Below are 21,644 nucleotides of genomic sequence, written 5' to 3'. Positions count from 1 at the left end.
CAACACGAGAGTGTACTGGATTAGGGTGAGCCCTAAATCCGATGAGAGAATTCTTATGAGGTATACAAAGACACGCAGAGAAGATGGTCACATGAAGACTGAGGTAAGCAGAGACTGGAGTGATGCTGCCACAAGCCAAGGACACCTGGGGACACCAAAAGGTGGAAGAGGCAGGAGGGATCCTTCCCTAGCCTTCTGAGGGAGCACGGCTCTGATAACACATTGACTTGGACTGCTGGCCTCCAGAACTACGAGCGAATGAATTTCTGTTGTGTTAAGCCAACAAGTTTGTGGCAATTTGTCCCAGAAGCCCTAGGAAACTAAGGCAAGGGACTTCTACCAAAGGGAGTTTTAACTGCACAGGCCCCTGCCATTCTGCCCAGAAAGCTGGTTATGGCAGAAAAGGGACAGAGTGTTATAGCACACGTTGTGCGCCATCCATCATAATTAAAACAGGCAGCCTCTTTCTGCAAAGCTTATTGGAAGAAAGCAAAATTTTCCATGAAAATCAGGTGATAAAGACTCAGAGAACCCAGGCCAGCTCCAGGATTGCTCCCTAGCCACCAGGTCCTCTGTGAGAAGAGAGTGGACATGCTTGCATGTATAGACACATACATTCAGCACCTACTTTGTACCATGCTCAGGACCAGCATGGAAGGCATGAAATGCAGTTCTCACTCTCAAAGAGCAGATACTGTCTCTGTTGAGATTTTTGTTGCAAGCAACAGAAAACTCAACATAAATTGATTTAAGCAATAAAAGGAACTTATTAACTCCGGGAACTAAAACGTCCAGGGATCGAAGCAATCATACATTCTACTTTGTTTCTCTGTGATTCTCCATGCATATCTTCCAGCTTAGTGACTTCCCTTTTGCTCAAAAGAGCAAGCATCTTGCATGATTGCAAGACAGCTACCAGCAACATCTGCAGTTAATGCCTGGCATCCAGGGAAGGGGACAGCTGTTCCCTTGCAATCATTGGATCTTCATACATCCAAGTGTTCATTCTTGCCTCAACCATAAGGCACAAGAAATAAGATACTCTGACCAGTGCTACTCAAAGTGTGGTTGCTAGCATTCCCTGGGAATAATATGCCAAAAAGTGAAAATTCCTGTGATCAGAAACTGAATCTAGATTCTGGAAACGGGGCCCAGCAATCTAGCTTAACATGCCTTCCAAGAGAGTCTGAAGCATGTTCAATTGTGCGAGCTGCACTGAGATGAATCAGATCCCGTCTGTGCAGCTGGGGTCGAGTTATTTCACCCAAACTGCGTAACCACCATGCAATGTGGAAAGGCAGAATGGATAATGGGGAGGCAGTTGTAATGGCCACTCCCCTTAGCCATTAGGACAACCAGTGTAAAGGCCAGCGTGTACTCTTCTTATGTGCCAGGTCACTGCACTGAATGCTTTATGTGCACATTCTCATTTAATCTTCCCCATGGGCCTGTGAGGTAAGTATAATTATGATCCATGACAGCTGAGGAAACTGAGGCCCCACGGCAGTTTAGTACATTTATTTAAGGTTTTGTAGCTAAGTGTCAGGGCCAGAGTTTGAACTTCAACAGAGGACCCTAGAGGCAGCATGCTAATAAATAGCCAGGACCTATAATGAGCATGATGACAGAGGAAGTCCAGGGGCATTGGGAGCACTCTGGAAACACTTTCCATGCTCTACTTGGGGTCAAGGAGGGCTTCTGGAGGAGGTGACAAGTTGGAAAAGAATTATATATATTATAATAGCTGGAGCCCAGACATGGCTTGGCATGTCTGAGGGACTGCCTTCAGTGTGGCGTTGGGGTGGAAGAAAGCAAGGAGTGACCCAGAGGTGAGCAGAGCTAGCAAGGTCCATTGGCCTGGGTGAACCGGTTCAACTTTAACCTAAGGCAGTAAGGAATAGCAGGGTTCAAATCTGGGAGTGAATATACTGGACTTGGCTTTAGAAAAATGCTTACATTTGCAGGTGGGGCACTGAGCAGAGGTGGACACACACTGCAGGGTCCATCGCCTGGACACTGACAGTGGCTAGGAAAGGAGTGGGGAAACAGACACGTTTGAGTATTTGGGGGCTCTCGACTTTCTGGCTTGGGTTGATGCACAACCTTCATCAGTAAGATGCGGGAGAGTAAGTTTTGGGGAATGAAACTCAATTTTTGAACTGACAGATTTACCAAGAATTGTAACAAATTGAATGATGACTGACCAGTGGTGATGCAGTGGATAGAGCATTGACCTGAAATGCTGAGGCTGTTGGTTTGAAACCCCAAGGTCATGGGCTTCAGCATGGGTTCGTCAGCTCAAACATGGGGTCACCGGCTTGAGCATGGGGTCACAGACATGACCCCATGGGCACTGGCTTGAGTCCAAAGGGCTCAGCTTGAGCCTGTGACCTGATCCCCCATCAAAGCCCATACATGAAGCAATCAGTGCACAAGTAAAGTGAGCACAACTATTTGTAATATATATATACACACACACACTATATTATTATATATTATATTTAATAATTGTGCATATATTAGTATACACATTATGTCTTTTTTCTTTTTTGTGACAGAGAGAGAGAGACAGAGGGACAGATACGGACAGACAGACAGGAAGGGAGAGAGATGAGAAGAATCAATTCTTCATTGCAGCATCTTAATTCATTAATTGCTCTCTCATATGTGCCTTGACCACGGGGCTACAGCAGATCGAGCAACCCATTGCTGAAGCCAGCAACCTTGGGCTCAAGCCAGCAACCATGGGGTCATGTCTATCATCCCACGCTCAAGCCAGTGACCCTATGCTCAAGCCAGATGAGCCCGCGCTCAAGCCTGCAACCTTGGGGTTTTTAACCTGGGTCTTCTGCATCCCGTTCTGATGCTCTATCCACTGCACCACCACCTGGCCAGGCCTCATTATTTCTAATCCATTCAACTACATGGTCAGCATCTTTTTAAAAAAAATTTTTTTTAATTTTTTTAGCATTTATTTTAGAGAGTGGAGAGAGAGAGAGACAGAGAGAGAAAGAGAGGAGGGGGGATGAGCAGGAAGCATCAACTCTCATATGTGCCTTGACCAGGCAAGACAGAAGTTTTGAACTAGTGACCTCAGTGTTCCAGGTCAATACTTTATCTGCTGTGCCACTACAGGTCAGACACACAGTCAGCATCTTATCTGCGCGTTCTGTAGGACACAGAACCTAATAACCTGCCAGGAGTCACACTGAGAAATGGCAGGGTTGAGGAGTCCGTGCTCCTGCAGGGCTTGGGCTGCTCCCCACACCACACCAGCAGCACGGTCGGCTATGGGCAGGGGCACTCAAGCATTATTTACCATCAATTCTATAGTACACTGATGTGGTTAGTGCAAAACCCATCCCAGAAAGTGACTCAGAAAGGGTAAGGTATGTTCTTAGTTCATAAATGTATTTCTAATGCCTGGCACATGCAGGTGCTTAATTAATATTTGCAGGGAGGGGGGAGGGATAGAGGGAGGGAGAAAGAAAAAGGAGGAAGGAAGGGGGAAAGAAAATACCAGTGCAAGCTTCCAGGTGTTGTTACACATAGGTGGGTCATTGGTTTTAACAAAAGTAAAGGCCCTGGCCGGTAGAGTGTCACCCCTGCATGTGGATGTCCCTGGTTCGATTCCCAGTCAGGGCACACAGGAGAAGTGACCATCTGCTTCTCCACCCCTCCCCCTCTCGCTTCGCTCTCTCTTCCCCTCCTACAGCCATGGCTCGATTGGAGCAAGTTGCCCCTGGGCCCTGAGGATGGTTCCATGACCTCTGCCTCAGGTGCTAGGAAGAGCTCAATAGCAACAGAGCAACTCCCTAGATGGGCAGAACATCACCCCCTAGTGGGCTTGCCAAGTGGATCCCTGTTGGGGAGGATGTGAGAGTCTGTCTCTGCCTCCCCTCCTCTTACTGAACAACAACAACAAAAAAGAATAAGAAAAATAAAAAAAACACATGAAACAGCTCCACTAAGAATTTGCATAAAAAGTAGGAAAAACAATTCTGCTTGTTATACTACAGGTCACAGATGAACATAAATAGGAAGTATTTTTCCCTCAAGTTTTAAAACTTCCTAATTTTTTTTTTACAAATTCTTATATATAAATCTGAGCTGTTTAATAAATGTATGCTAATTGAGTCAGTAAGTGGCACTGGTTTTGGTTTTCTCTTATGTCTGATATCGCTGGAATGTACCCAGAGGAACCCACTTAAATCAATTCCTTTATTTCTGCTACTCTCTACACCAGGGTCCTGACAACAGTGCTTCACACAATGATAAATTCAGTCAAAATGGAATCTCAAAAGACTTGCCTATTGGCAAAATACAAATGAGGTCTTCCTCAGCCGTCCCAGAACTCCAGGGTTCACAGAATACCCTCAAGAGCTGGTTTTACATGCTGACTCTGTACCGGACTCCAGCATCCCCACTGAGTTCTGATCAGAAAGATGTGGGGTGAGGTCTCAGGACTCTGTGTCCTTAGTGATCACTCCCAGAGATCTGAGGACCACATGTTAAGATCCACCAACTCATCCTGAAAGTGTTTGCAACCAAGAAGAAAGTCCATCTTTCTCCCCCTAGTTCCCACTGCCATGTTTGCCTTAGGGGGCGGAGGAGAGCTGACCTCGAGGTGACTGACCCATCTGTCAACAGGTTTCCGGGGAGGCACTGCTGTGGCACTTCCCTCCTGCGTATAGGAAGGAGATCCTCTGCCAGATTATATGGCAGGGCCGGGTCAGGCAGGGAGGAGACAGGCTGTGACTTACTGATCACCTTGCCCTTTCAACATCTAAATGGCCCGACCCACTATTGACCTCAACTCATGGCCCAGAAAGCATTCGAAAGAATTTAGGGAAATTGACAGAGGTAGAGACAAAACTAGCACATGGATATGCCGCAGTAACTGTGAGACGGGACGTTTTCTCAGGGACTCTTCACCCTGACTGTCTCCATTATTATCAACAACTGAGCACTCAGAGAATGCATCTTCGATTTATTGGGAGAAAGAGGTTATAATTTTCCATTCCCTCTCTAGGCTTCTGGGCTGAAGAGAAGCCAATAACCTAGGCAAAACAAATTTTTTAAAGCATTTTTGAGCATTGCTGAAATTAAGCTTTGCAGTCCAAGTTCTCTCTGCCTGTCACAATGCTAGACTTGGCCACGTGTGCTACTGTCCTCAACAAGTGTTGAGAAATTGCTGGAAGTTATTGTTCTTAACAATTCTCTGGTTTTGATATAGTTCTCATTCACACTTTTGCAGAGACTTTCTTTCCACTCTCTGCTACGGAGATCACAAGAATGAAAGAATGAAGAAGCAGAGACGATTCTAGCAACCCTCCCTGAGGCCTCCACCATGGCATCGCCTGACAGTCAGCTTCTGAGTAGGAGGGCAGTCTGGGAAACAGCTAGGATACTCAAACATTGGGGTTTCCAATGCGAAGTTAGTGACTTGCATCCAAAGGCCATCCAGAATGCTCCTGGACTTCACCAAGTCCAGTTTGTGTCCAGTTGCAAAGAGGGAGCAGATGCAGCCCAAGCACCTGCTAGAATGTGCTGTCAGGAAGCATTTCCTACAGGACCTGGTGTGGCATTTGATTTGGGGGATGGCGCAGGGAAGCTGGACTTGCCCTGACCAAGGAGGTGGCTGTCATTCTTGTCCATTGGGCAGGAGGAACGAGCAGAGGTGAATCAGCAGCCATGGCTCAGTAGCCAGGACAGGGCGGTGCTTTGTCATTTTGGGGTCTCACACAATGTTCTTGCTTGAGCTGTTCAAACACAGTCACAGAGTGCCCTTGTTTTGTCTCAGTCCACGTGAGCACAGTGCCTTGTCTGCTGTGGGTATTGTGTGGAATTGCACTTGTTCAACAGAACAATACTGTGGCCGGTGGTGGGTGCCAGCCTCCAGGTCAGGGCCTGCTTGTCACATTCTCAGGAAACTTCAAGACATTTGTCTGAAACGAAGACTATCCCCCAAATTTCAGAGCCCCATCTCCTCTTTCCCCATGTGTGCAGGGTCCATATGGCCCAGCGGGTGAGAACACAGACTCTGGCCCCAGAGGAGGTGTGAATCCTGCCTCTGTCACTCATTAGCCATGAGGGACCCTGAGCATGTCACGTACCCTTTCTGGGCCTCATCCTGCTCATTCACACAATGGGGAAAAGAAAGAGGATCATATTGTAGGGCTCTACAATATGAACAATATGAACAAAATGAACAATAAATGAGGTATACTAAACTAGATTATAAGAAAGAGTTTTAAAATATTAATGAAAAATATTAAATAATCCCTGACAAAAAACAATAAAGCTATTATTAAAGGTATTTCCATATTGCTTCTTGACTGGCGTCCTCACTTGCATTTTTTCATCTATGGACAGAATGAACATTAATTACTATGGGTGCTTAGAACACACTGTTGTGCTGATAAACATTAAAAAGGAGTAAGGAATGTAAATTTGTGATTTCCACATTGGGCGGCTGCCCAGGTGCCCACCTTAAAGAGAACCCCGACTACAAGTGCCATTTTAACAACCGGTTTGTTGAACTCAACAAAAAATTAGGTATCAGTTCTGCCAAACCGATTTGAACCAGCTGAATTCCACCACTGACCTGTCCATGGGGGCCTTTTATCCTCTTCTCAGTTTCCTTGTAAGGGGTAAAATGGGGTTGACCGCCTGCTGCCCAGCAGGGTGATGCATGTCAGTCAACGAGCGTGCATGTGGAAAAGGCAATGGATGGAACACGATGAAAAGGGCAGGATGTCTGAAGGAGACTCATGTAGGGGACGTGCAGCTTCCATGGAAACAATGGCAGCAACTGGGGGCTCCTGCAGTCTGCCAGGCCCTGAGAATTGACAGGATATTGGGTGATAATGGTAGCAACACAGCACCCTGTCATGGGTACTGTCCTGACAGCTTTACCAGAACCCTACATTGTCACTCGCTCTACTGGAGCCTCTGGTTCAGGCACATATTATATAAAAAAGCAATCATTGCAACATCACTAATTATTAGAGAAATGCAAATTAAAACCACAATGAGATACCACCTCACACCAGTCAGAATGGCGCTTATTAACAAAACAACACATAATAAGTGCTGGCGAGGATGTGGAGAAAAGGGAACCCTCCTGCACTGCTGGTGGGAATGCAGACTGGTGCAGCACTGTGGGAAATAGTATGGAAATTCCTCAAAAAATTAAAAATCAAACTGCCTTTTGACCCAGCTATCCCACTTTTAGGAATATATCCCAAGAACACCATATCACTGGCCCTGGCCGGTTGGCTCAGCGGTAGAGCGTCGGCCTGGCGTGCAGAAGTCCTGGGTTCGATTTCCAGCCAGGGCACATTGGAGAAGCGCTCATCTGCTTCTCCACCCCTCCCCCTCTCCTCCCTCTCTGTCTCTCTCTTCCCCTCCCGCAGCCGAGGCTCCACTGGAGCAAAGATGGCCTGGGCGCTGGGGATGGCTCCTCGGCCTCTGCCCCAGGCGCTAGAGTAGCTCTGGTCGCAACAGAGCAACGCCCCAGAGGGGCAGAGCATCGCCCCCTGGTGGGCATGCCAGGTGGATCCCGGTCGGGTGCATGTGGGAGTCTGTCTCTCCCCGTTTCTGGCTTCAGAAAAATACAGAAAAAAAAAAAAAAAAGAACACCATATCACTGATTCAAAAGAAGAAATGCACCCCCATGTTTATTGCAGCATTGTTTACAATAGCCAAGATATGGAAACAGTCCAAGTGTCCGTCAGTGGATGAGTGGATTAAAAAGCTGTGGTACATATATACAATGGAATACTATGGGGCCATGAAAAAGAAGGAAATCTTACCTTTTGCAACAACATGGATGGACCTGGAAACTATTATGTTAAGTTAAATAAGTCAGGCAGAAAAACAAAAATATCATATGACCTTACTCATTTGAGGAATCCAATGAACAACATGAACTGAGGAACGGAATTGAGACAGAGAGACCAAAGGGACCAGAGGAAAAGAGAACAGAGGGAAAGGGTATGATAGGATGGGATAAAGCTGAAGGGAAGGGAGAAGGGCGCGCTATGGGGAGGGGATTAAGGAAGATGTTGAGGGGAATAAGAGGGAGAGGGAGATGCATTCGGGGTGACACTAGAATCTATGTAAACAATAAATTAAAGTCAATAAAATAAAAAAGCAATCCTTGAACAACTAAGGTGCCGCAACGAGGAATTGATTCTTCTCATTTCTCTCTCTTGTCTGTCTGTCCCTTTCTCTGACTCTCTCTTTATCTCTGTCAAAAAACAAACAGCCCTGGTTGGCTCAGTGGTAGAACATCGGCCTGGCGTGCAGGAGTCCCAGATTCGATTCCCAGCCAGGGCACACAGAAGAAGCGCCCATCTGCTTCTCCACCCCTCCCCCTCTCCTTCCTCTCTGTCTCTCTCTTCCCCTCCTGCAGCCAAGGCTCCATTGGAGCAAAGTTGGCCCGGGCACTGAGGATGGCTTCATGGCCTCTGCCTCAGGCGCTAGAATGGCCCTAGTTGCAACAGAGCGATGCCCCAGATGGGCAGAGCATCGCCCCCTGGTGGGCATGCCAGGTGGATCCTGGTCGGGCGCATGGGGGAGTCTGTCTCCCTCCCCGTTTCCAACTTCAGAAAAACACAAAAAACAAAACAAAAAACCCCCCAAACAAACAAAAAATGGTCATTAGGGCTGAGAACTGATTGTGTAATTATTTGAATCCCACCACTGGGACAGGTGGTTTGTAAAGGGCAGAGCTGGATTCCCCTCTCTATACTCAGCCTCCCTCTGAGAGGTTCCGCTTCTTAACCCAGCACTGTCTACAGTGTCCAGACCCACTGGCCCTTCCAGCTTGACCTTAAAAATCCCCCCAAACAACCCAAGAATAGTATTAAGGGTCTAGCTTGCCTCACTGGGCAGGCTCAGGAGAGACAGAGAGGCAAAGGCAGTTCAAATCTTTTGGTGAAGTAAAAAAAATGCATGACTAAAGTAAGACATGGAAATGGCATCAATTTAATGACACATATCTGCTAGAAGGCCATAAATATGCAAAGGAAAGAGTGGGCAGGAAGTGGTTCCCACCAGAAGTCAGGGGTTGGCTGAGCCTTCAGTGACAGGCCAGATTTGAACAAAGAAAGGGTCCTCCTTTAAGATCTGATTTCATCACCACATGGTGTTGCTGTTTTTCCAGTCCCCTCTACACCAGATGGCCCTTCATTGAGCACCCCTTCTCTGAGCCTGCTTGTTCTTCTCTATGCACTTCCACCCCCCACCCTTCACCAGTTTGTATCTTTTATAATCACCCTACAACACCCCTTCCTGCTTCTATGGACACACACACACACACCCTTCCTGCTTCTATACACATGGACACACACACACCCTTCCTGTTTCTATGCACATGAACATACCCTTCCTGCTTCTATGCACATGGACACACACACACCCTTCCTGCTTCTATGGACACACACACACACCCTTCCTGCTTCTATGGACACACACACACACCCTTCCTGCTTCTATGGACACATACACACACCCTTCCTGCTTCTATACACATGGACACACACACACCCTTCCTGTTTCTATGCACATGAACACACCCTTCCTGCTTCTATACACATGGACACACACACACCCTTCCTGTTTCTATGCACATGAACACACCCTTCCTGCTTCTATACACATGGACACACACACACACACACTCTGCCTGCTTCTATGGACACACACACACACACCCTTCCTGCTTCTATGCACATGGACACACATACACCCTTCCTGTTTCTATGCACATGAACACACCCTTCCTGCTTCTATGCACATGGACACATACACACCCTTCCTGTTTCTATGCACATGAACACACCCTTCCTGCTTCTATGCACATGGACACATACACACCCTTCCTGTTTCTATGCACATGAACACACCCTTCCTGCTTCTATACACATGGACACACACACACCCTTCCTGTTTCTATGCACATGAACACACCCTTCCTGCTTCTATGCACATGGACATATACACACCCTTCCTGTTTCTATGCACATGAACACACCCTTCCTGCTTCTATACACATGGACACACACACACCCTTCCTGTTTCTATGCACATGAACACACCCTTCCTGCTTCTATACACATGGACACACACACACACACTCTGCCTGCTTCTATGGACACACACACACACACCCTTCCTGCTTCTATGCACATGGACACACCCTTCCTGCTTCTATGCACATGGACACATACACACCCTTCCTGTTTCTATGCACATGAACACACCCTTCCTGCTTCTATACACATGGACACACACACACACACTCTGCCTGCTTCTATGGACACACACACACACACCCTTCCTGCTTCTATGTACATGGACACACATACACCCTTCCTGTTTCTATGCACATGAACACACCCTTCCTGCTTCTATGCACATGGACACACCCCTCCTGCTTCTATGCACATGGACACACCCCTCCTGCTTCTATGCACATGGACACACCCCTCCTGCTTCTATGCACATGGACACACCCTTCCTGCTTCTATGAACACACACACACACCCTTCCTGCTTCTATGCACATGGACACATGCAGCACACCCTTCCTGCTTCTATGGACACACACACACCCCCTTCCTGCTTCTATGGACACACACACACACCCTTCCTGCTTCTATGCACATGGACACATGCAGCACACCCTTCCTGCTTCTATGGATACACGCACACACCCTTCCTGCTTCTATGGATACACACACACACCCTTCCTGCTTCTATGGATACACACACACACCCTTCCTGCTTCTATGGACACACACACACCCTTCCTGCTTCTATGGACATACACACACCCTTCCTGCTTCTATGCACATGGACACATGCAGCACACCCTGCTCACTTCAGGCAGCCAGTACTTGCATATTGAGCCATTGAAGCCAACGTCCCCTTATCCCAGTTTAATAATTCCATGGGTCTTTTGGTACTGTTTCTCATATATTATGCACACCCGCCACACTGTACCCTTCCCAGGCTGGGCCCTGCGTGTCCAAGCATCCGTGGAAGATTCTGGGATGTAGCTCCCTCCTCTGCAAAGAGCTGGGGTGGCTGCCGTTTCCTCCTATGCCTACCTAAGAGTCATAGGAATCACCACTGACTTGTTCAAAGGTACATTCGTGAGTTGGGTCCTTCTCCCAGAGAGTCGGACACAGAATGTGGCAGCAGAAATCTGGGTTTAATACATAGAGGTCATTGGGCTGCTCTTGGAGAAACCATGCGTGGGTGACCCAGCTACAGGTGAACAGACCCTGTGCTTGGGGTTGGTGAAGGCACCCACATAGGGACAGGCCTCTCTGAAGCACAAACATGGCTTTCATTTTCTTTTTTTTTTAAGTTTTTTTAAAATTTATTTATTGATTTTTAGGTGGTGAGGGAGAAGCAGGAAGCATCCATTCATAGTAGTTGCTCCCTGTATGGGCCTTGACCAGGCAAGCCCAGGGTTTAGAACCTGCGAGCTCAGTGTTCCAGGTCGATGCTTTATCCGCTGCACCACCACAGGTCAGGCTTTCTTAATTTTCAGAACCACCCACTTGCAAGCTCATGCATGACCCAGTGGGTCAGTTAGTGGGAATATCCAGGGTGCCTCTTGCCCCTTCTGATGAGGTAGTGCTTCCCCAGCCAGCCCCCCTCCAGGTGCCCAGGGCTGCTGGTTTTTGTTTGTTTGTTCTTCACATGAGTGAGGGGTTTTTATTTCTGCAGAGAACACTCTGGTGGAGGCACCCAGTTTGGGAAAGGTGGAGTGAAACCCTAGAAGGCTTCCTGCTCCCAAGGAGGGATCATTGTCCCCATGGTCTGGGGAGAGGGGAGGCCTTTGTAGTGTAGACTGTCTGTTTGTGTTTCAGGCACTAAGAGAAGGTTTACTCCTAATTAAAAGACACAAATGCTTTAATTCCCGGCCCGAGGGTTTCCCATAGCGTATTAGTGCATTAGGAAGGAAATGGATTGTAATCCCTTTAATATAAACTTGGAGGAACTCAAGGGCTTCTGGTTCGGAGAAGAATTTCCTCTTGTGATTTAACAATATTAACACGCTGAATTTGCGTAGACAGAAACTTGGGGCACTGGCTTTGCCTTAGAAAGCCAAGGGAAATCTCTCTCTCAAACGAATGAAGGTTGCACAAAACTCCAACAGCATTCCAGACCAGATGCTGAGTCATTGTACCTCTTTTCCTCCTGTTCTTGTTCTATCTAACCTGGGAACATGTATTGGGCCAATTATTTTAGCAATAAAAACAATGAAGATTTAGAGGTGGCTATCCTCACTGGAGGAAGGAGGGAGGAGCTCCTAGAGGCCTTGGTGTGCCCTGTGCCGCACACACCTCGTAGTTGATCCTGTGCACGCGGTCTTCTTGTGTGTGCTCTTCAGCAACATTGGCTTCGCTCAGACCATGCTTTTATGAATACAGTCATGTCAGTTTCTTATTTTCTTTTATTTTTTATTTAAGTGACAGGAGGGGAGACAGACTCCTGCATGCACCCCAACCAAGATCCACCCAGTGACTCTCGTCTGGGGCTGATGCTCTGCCCATCTGGGAACATGCTCCCAAATAAGCTATTTTTAGCGCCTGAGGTGGAGGCTCCACAGAGCCATCCTCAGCGCCCAGGCAGATGTGCTTGAACCAATCGAGCCATTGCTGTGGGAGGAGAAGAAAGAGAGAGAGAGAAGGGGGAAGGGAGAGCAGCAGATGGGCGCTTCTCCTATGTTTCCTGACTCTATCTCAGAGCCAACTTGCCAGGGCCTTCATATCAATTTCTATTATTCGAATTAATTTATCTTACCCCACACAATTTAAACCCAATGTGACTTAGACCTAAAAATAAAATAATAAAAATATTTAAAAAGTAGGACTTGCTTTCCAGTTTATTTTTCATCCTGTACAAATGTAGAAAAGTTAACTTCACACCTTAAGGAACTAGAAAAAGAAGAAGACAACCCAAAACCAGCCGAAGAAAGGAGATAATAAAAATCAGAGCAGAAATAAATGAAATAAAGAACAGAAAAACTATAGAAAAAATTAATAGAATAAGGAGCTGAATCTTTGAAAGGATCAGCAAAATTGACAAACCCTTGGCAAGACTCACCAAGGAAAAAAGAGAAAGGACTCGTGTAAACAAAATCCAAAATGAAAGAGGAGAAATCACCACAGATATAATAGATATATAAAGAATTATTGTAGAATACTATGAAAAACTATATGCCACTAAATTCAACAATCTAGAAGAAATGGATAAATTCCTAGAACAATACAACCTTCCTAGACTGAGTCAAGAAGAAGCAGAAAGCCTAAACAGACCAATTAGCAGGGAAGAAATAGAAAAAACTATTAAAAACTTCCCCAAAAATAAAAGTCCAGGCCCAGACGGTTATACTAGAGAATTCTATCAAACATTCAAAGAAGACTTGGTTCCTATTCTACTCAAAGTCTTCCAAAAAATTGAAGAAGAAGCAATACTTCCAAACACATTTTACGAGGCCAACATAACCCTCATACCGAAACCTGGCAAGGACGGTACAAAAAAAGAAAACTACAGACCAATATCTCTAATGAATACAGATGCTAAAATACTGAACAAAATACTAGCAAATCAACTACAACAACATATTAAAAAAAATAATACATCATGGCCCCGGCCGGTTGGCTCAGCGGTAGAGCGTCGGCCTGGCATGCTGGGGACCGGGTTCGATTCCCAGCCAGGGCACATAGGAGAAGCGCCCATTTGCTTCTCCACCCCCACCCCCTCCTTCCTCTCTGTCTCTCTCTTCCCCTCCCGCAGCCAATGCTCCATTGGAGCGAGGATGGCCCGGGCGCTGGGGATGGCTCCTTGGCCTCTGCCCCAGGCGCTAGAGTGGCTCTGGTCTTGGCAGAGCGACGCCCCGGAGGAGCAGAGCATTGCCCCCTGGTGGGCAGAGCATCGCCCCTGGTGGGCGTGCCGGGTGGATCCCGGTCGGGCGCATGCGGGAGTCTGACTGTCTCTCCCCGTTTCCAGCTTCAGAAAAATACAAAAAATAATAATAATAATAATAATACATCATGATCAAGTGGGATTCATCCCAGAATCTCAAGGATGGTTCAACATATGTAAAACGGTTAATGTAATACACCATATCAACAAAACAAAGAACAAAAACCACATGATCTTATCAATAGATGCAGAAAAGGCATTCGATAAAATACAACACAATTTTATGTTTAAGACACTCAACAAAATGGGTATAGAAGGAAAATATCTCAACATGATAAAGGCCATATATGATAAACCATCAGCTAACATCATATTAAATGGCATAAAACTGAAGGCTTTCCCCCTTAAATCAGGAACAAGACAGGGTTGTCCACTCTTATTTAACGTGGTGCTAGAGGTTCTAGCCAGAGAAATCAGACAAGATGAAGAAATAAAAGGCATCCATATCAGAAAAGAAGAAGTAAAGGTATCACTTTTTGCAGATGGTATGATCCTATACATCGAAAACCCCAAAGACTCTACAAAACAATTACTAGAAACAATAAGCCAATACAGTAAGGTCGCAGGATACAAAATTAATATACAAAAGTCCATAGCCTTTCTATATGCCAACAATGAAACAACTGAGAATGAACTCAAAAGAATAATCCCCTTCACGATTGCAAGAACAACAAAAAAATACCTAGAAATAAACATAACAAAGAATGTAAAGGACCTATATAATGAAAACTACAAAGCATTGTTATGGGAAGTTGAAAAGGATATAATGAGATGGAAAAATATTCCTTGTTCTTGGTTAAGAAGAATAAATATAATCAAAATGGCCATATTACCCAAAGCAATATACAAATTTAATGCAATTCCCATCAAAATTCCAATGACATTTTTTAAAGAAATGGAACAAAAAAATCACTAGATTTATATGGAACTATAAAAAGACCCAAATAGCCAAAGCAATCCTAAAGAAAAAGAATGAAGCTGGGGGCATTACAATACCTGACTTCAAACTATATTATAGGGCCACGACAATCAAAACAGCATGGTATTGGAAGAAAAATAGACACTCAGACCAATGGAACAGAAAGAAAGTCCAGAAATAAAACCACATATATATGGTCAAATAATTTTTGATAAAGGGGCCAACAACGCACAATGGAGAAAAGAAAGCCTCTTCAACAAACGGTGCTGGGAAAACTGGAAAGCTACATGCAAAAGAATGAAACTCAACTACAGTTTGTCCCCTTGTACTAAAATTAACTCAAAATGGATCAAAGACCTAAATATAAGTCCTGAAACACTAAAGTACATAGAAGAAGACGTAGGTTCTAAACTCATGGACCTTGGTTTTAAAGAGCATTTTATGAATTTGACTCAAAAGGCAAGGGAAGTGAAGGCAAAAATAAATGAATGGGACTACATCAGACTAAGAAGTTTTTGCACAGCAAGAGAAACTGACAACAAAATAAACAGCAGACAACTTAATGGGAAATTATATTTTCAAACAACAGCTCAGATAAGGGCCTAATATCCAAATATACAAAGAACTCATAAAACTCAACAACAAACAAACAATCCAATAAAAAAATGGGAAGAGGACATGAACAGACACTTCTCCCAGGAAGAAATACAAATGGCCAACAGATATATGAAAAGATGCTCATCTTCATTAGTTATTAGAAAAATGCAAATCAAAACTGCAATGAGATACCACCTCACACCTGTTAGATTAGCTATTATTAACAAGACAGGTAATAGCAAATGCTGGAGAGGCTGTGGAGAAAAAGGAACCCTCATTCACTGTTGGTGGGAATGTAAAGTAGTACAACCATTATGGAAGAAAGAATGGTGGTCCCTTAAAAACCTGAAAGTAGAACTACCTTATGACCCAGCAATCCCTCTACTGGGTATATACCCCAAAAACTCAGAAACATTGATATGTAAAGACACATGCAGTCCCATGTTCATTGCAGCATTGTTCACAGTGGCCAAGACATGGAAACAACCAAAAAGCCTTTCAATAGAAGACTGGATAAAGAAGATGTGGCACATATACACTATGGAGTACTACTCAGCCATAAGAAATGATGACATCGGATCATTTACAGCAAATGGTGGGATCTTGATAACATTATACAGAGTGAAATAAGTAAATCAGCAAAAAACAAGAACTGCATGATTCCATATGTAGGTGGACATAAAAACAAGACTAAGAGACATGGACTAGAGTGTGGTGGTTAGGGGGGGGAGGGACACAAAGAAAACTAGATAGAAGGTGCCGGAGGACAATCTGACTTTGGGTGATGGGTATGCAACATAATTGAATGACAAGATAACCTGGACATGCTTTCTTTGAACATATGTGCCCTGATTTATTGATGTCGCCCCATTAAAATTAATAAAAATTAAAAAAATATGAAGTGCTCTTAGCGTTCTGGGTAAAACTGCAGTTAAATATACATGTGCAATCTAAATAAATAAATAAATAAATAAATAAAATGTAGAAAAGACACAGCCTTGCATCTGCCTTGTGTCCTATGCTTTGGAAAAATAACACCTAGCACATGTTCAATAAAAACTGAAAGAAGTGGTCAGCGCAATGTGACATTTTGCAATGTTTCTGGGCAAGCTTACAAAAGTTTATGACTGTGTTGCTGTCTGGGTAGAGGGAGCATTTCAATTCTCAATGGTAAAACAGGCCCTAGAGGAGATCGGCCTGCCCACACCGAGCGAAGTGCACCTGCAGGTTGCTGCAGGAAAACCACCTGGAGTCAGAAGCTAAGAGACTCAGCAGAAATGCAAGAAGCCTGAGCACCTGGACCCCATGACCTTTCCACTCCTCTGGCCCAAACCTCCTGACTCCCTTGACCTCTCCTTTAAGGGGGTAAAAGAGGTTCTCTGTAGGGCAGCATTGCAGCTCCGGACTGTGCCGGAGCCCACGCCGACCAAATACACTCAAACCTCTCTGCCAGCTTCAAATGCCACCCGCATCACCAGCAGTTCCAGGGGGTGTATCACGTGTCCAGAGTGGTCTTCCCTGAGCTGTAGATACTGTTACCCAGATGTTCACTCACCTTGGAAGCCACACAGGCTGCACCGCTACAACACCAAGGTCTTACTCGCTGAACAGGCTCCTCCCCCAGCTGGTCCCCTTTCATCAAGACTGTCAGCCCCCAATGACTCTTCCAAATATCTCTGACACCTGTCTTTCTCGCCCCTGCTGCTTTCTAATACTGATTAAATTCTACAGATTTACTTCCAAAGCATCTCTTGAATCTACCCACGTGTCTCCATACACACTGCCAACCTCTTCCGACCTGCCCCAGCCACTGTTGTCGTCCCGTGGCCAGCAAACTCATATGCCTGTATCCTCAGGTCCCCTTCATGTGGACAGAGCTCACATCGTCCAACAGTGGGCTCTTCTATGTGCACTAGACCAAGCCCCTGGCTCCCTCCCCAGACTTGCCTGCAGCCATACTGCCCTCTTACTTTGCTGCAGCAGAGTCTGTCTCTTCACACAGGACCAGTCTCCCTGTGGCCCAACCGCCATCACAGCCCTGGCAACTCTCCTTCCTCTTTAGGTTGGAATAAAAACATCACTCCATGAAGCAATTCCTCCCAGACCAGCCCCCAAGATGTGGATCAGGCCCCCACACCCATATGTCCTTCATGGCACTTGTCACAGTTGTACAATAGTTAAAGACTCTTTTGTGTTATATAATATGCTTGTCTCCAATTTTATTATAACTTCATTAAAACAGAGACTGCTTGTTTCTATTTTGTTACTATTAATGAGACCCTGGCACAGTATCTTTCATAGAACAGAAGCTCAGAAAATAAGAGTGATTATTAGCATGGAGAATGCCAAGTACCTTCACAAACATTTCCATGTGACTTCTTACTTTCATTTCAAGTGGATATTATATCCCTGTCCTACAGATGCTCTAACTCAGTGGTCCCCAACCCCGGGCCGCGGACCGGTACCAATCCGTGGGCCATTTGGTACCGGTCTGTAGAGAAAGAATAAATAACTTACATTATTTCCGTTTTATTTATATTTAAATCTGAACAATGTTTTATTTTTTTTTAATTACCAGATTCCCTCTGTTACATCCGTCTAAGACTCACTCTTGATGCTTGTCTCAGTCACATGATACATTTATCCATCCCACCCTAAAGGCCATCTGTGAAAATATTTTCTGACATTAAACCGGTCCGTGGCCCAAAAAAGGTTGGGGACCACTGCTCTAACTGACTCCTTCTGTACGTACGTGATTTACCCAGGGACACAAAGGTAATAAGTCTCAGGATTTGAAGTCAGGACTCCAAAATCTACTTGGTAATATTTTCCTGAAAAATGTATCTTTAAGGCATAAAAATCACTTGTTACCACCTAGCTTTTCCCTCTAATTTCTGTCTTTGCAGCCATTCTATTTTTTACTTTTTTTTTTTGCCATTTCTTTCAGTTTTACTAAATTCACAAGTATTTCTTAATCCCTAAGTTTAAGGGACAGTGCATCCAGGAATATAAAAGTGAGACCCTTTTACCTTAAGAACTCCACAGTTAATTATAAGAAATAACTACTTTAGCTTTCCAATCTTGACTTTGCTTCAGCTGCTTCAGCTGTAATTGACATAAACTCAACTAAAATTGGCTTTAGCAAGAAAAGAAATATATTGGCTCATATGTACTGCAAATTCTAGATGTAGTCAAGCTTCAGGCATGTTTGTTTGTATCCAGGGGCTCGATGTCCTTGTGATATAGTCATTGTTTGTCTCTCTCTTGGGTCTTCTTTCCTATGTTGATTTGATCTTGGCCAGGCTCTCTCCACATACAGGGGTCCTCTGGTTATGACAGTCTCAACATACAACATTTCAAGTTTACAATGCTCACTCCCATAAAAACTTTTAAAAAATTGAGACGTGTTTCAGCTGATGTCGTTAACGTCATACTTACGGACTACATGGGCAAACTGGTTTGGTTGTGAATGGCAGAAGAATATGCAGTTTTTTCTGTGGCTTAATTGTGTTTTTATGTTCTAGATTATGATTTTACAATTGTGTTAGGACAGGTAAGTGACTTAGGCTAGGGTGTGTTTTGACTTACAACAAAATTTGGGTTATCTCACCGTCATAGAAAAGGAACTATGTCATAACCTAAGGACACCCTGTAGTGCAAAGATGTCCTTAGGCAGCACCAGGCTCCTGTGGACCTCAGTGCCCACTGACTCAGAGAGAGAGAGCTTCTTCCCCAGAAGTTGGGGATGATGCTCATCAGCCCAGCTTGGGTCACAAGCCTTTCCCTAAATCCGTTACTGTGACTGAGAAGATGGAGCATTCTGGGAGCAACATGTCCATTTGGAACTGGAAAAAAGAGTCAGCACCATCCAAACCCCACGCCTCCTAAAGAAAAAACAAAACAAAACAACCCTATGACTCCTAAAGTTCTCTATAGAGAAGCTGGCTTCGTGCCCTCATGCCCTCACCTACTCCTTTCTTGTCCCTCCTTGCTCCAAGTTGTCCTGTCTTACAGGCTTGGCACTTACCCCTCCTCCCCAGATCCCGAGTGGTTGGTTCTTTCCACACAGGACCAGTCTCCCTGTGGCCCGACCACCATCAGAGCCCTGAGAACTCTCCTTCCTCTTTAGGTTGGAATAAAAGACTGCATACCTTCAGAGCTTTGTGCTCACTGCACCCTCTCAAAGAGGCTTCGGGACCCCGTCTGGAGCACCCCTATGAACTTCATCCTCTCACTTCACCGATTTGCTGCAGACTAACGCTTATTACTTGTGCTTTGAACTCTGCTCCTACCAGAATGAGAGCTCTGCGCAAGTGGGGATTCCCATCTATTTTGTTCACTGTTGAATTTGCATGTCTCAGAACTATGACCAACAAAAAAAATAAGTGTTCAATAAATATTGACTGAATAAATGAAAGGAGTCTATGGTGACATCAGGTGAGAGCCCAAGCAAATCTTTATGGAGAAGGTGGTCCTTAAAGAGAGTAACCTTTAAAAAGTTGTAATAACATAAAATTTACCATTTTTGGAGAGTTTTTATGAGTTTGAGCCCAAATTTACAATTGCCAGGAAGCAAGATCGCAAATGCTCCCCTTATTTTAACCATGTTTATTGGCATTAAGTATATTTACAATGTTGTACAGCTGTCACCACCATCTGTCTCCAGAACTCTTTCTCCCAAACTGAAACTCTGTCTCATTAAAACACTAGTCCCCCATCCTCTGTCCCCTCAGCCCTTTGTTCTATTCCCTACCAATTTGATGACTCCAGATATTTCTTATAAGTGAAATCACACAATATTTGTCCCTTATGGCCAGCTTATTTCCCTTAGCATAATGTTTATCTTGGTTTATCTACATTGTAACATGTGTCAGGACTTTATTTTTCTTTTTTGTATTTTTCTGAAATGAGAAGTGAGGAGGCAGAGAGACAGACTCCCACATGAGCCTGACCGAGATCCATCTGGCATGCCCACTACAGGGCGATGCTCTGCCTATCTGGGATGTTGCTCCGTTGCAACCTGAGCCATTCTAGTGCCTGAGGCAGAGGCCGTGGGGCCATCCTCAGCACCCAGGTCCACTTTGCTCCAACAGAGCCTTGGCTGCGGGAGGGGAAGAGAGAGAGAAGAAGGAGAGGGGGAAGGGTGGAGAAACAGATGGGTGCTTCTCCTATGTGTCCTGACTGGGAATTGAACCTGGGACTTCCACATGCCAGGCTGATGCTCTACCGCTGAGCCAACCAGCCAGGACTCTTTTTAAAGGCTGAATAATATTTCATTGTAAGTACCACATTTAGTTTATCATTCCTTGTTGAAGGACACTTGAATTGCTTCCGTCTTTTGGCTGTTGTGAGTAATGCTGCTATGAACACGAGTGTAGAAGTGGCTCTTCCAGACTTTCTCTCCATCCTTATTTGGGGGTACACCCGGAAGTAGAATAGCTGGGTCGTATGGTAACTCTACGTTTAACTTTTGGAGGAACCGCCAAACAGGTTTTGTGGGACCATTTTACATTCCCACCAGCAATGCTGGTTCCAATTTCAAATGGTCCAATTACTCCACCTCCCTGCCAACACTCCTAACAAATGGGAAAGAAGGTGGGATTTTGACAAATGGAAGAGAGATGAGCCAGTTTTTTGGGCAACACAAATGCTCCCCTTATTTTGGGGCTTTGGTATAAGATGGATGCAGTCATACAGGGTCTGATGTCATAATCCATGTGGGGTTCTGTTTGTCTTCCTCTCCTGGAAATACGTGGCTTCCGCAGCATGTTGGAAAGCCTCTGCCTCCTGCATACTTTTCGATGCTGCTGCCAGGGTTCATGTTGGCTCAGGTGTGGCAGGACACCAGTGGCCCGCTCCAAGAGAGGGTGAGCCAGGGAAAGGAGAACCAGCATGCAGGAGGTTGTAGTTACAATGACTGGAGGCTATGATGAAAGCACCCTGCATCATGTAGGTGAAAGTTCATCTCAAGGACAGCTGTGGCAGTGGGATAAGCAGCCTCTCCATGCAGCAGGGGCACCTGGACTTGGAAGGGCCAGAGCATCATCCTCCCTTAGCAGAAGGACAGGTAGATAGTTTGCATTGAAACTGGTCTCTAGCCCCAAGAGACGAGCTGT

Source organism: Saccopteryx bilineata, chromosome 3 (assembly GCF_036850765.1).
Source record: "Saccopteryx bilineata isolate mSacBil1 chromosome 3, mSacBil1_pri_phased_curated, whole genome shotgun sequence".
Classification (NCBI taxonomy): domain Eukaryota; kingdom Metazoa; phylum Chordata; class Mammalia; order Chiroptera; family Emballonuridae; genus Saccopteryx; species Saccopteryx bilineata.
This window is presented reverse-complemented; position numbering follows the sequence as displayed.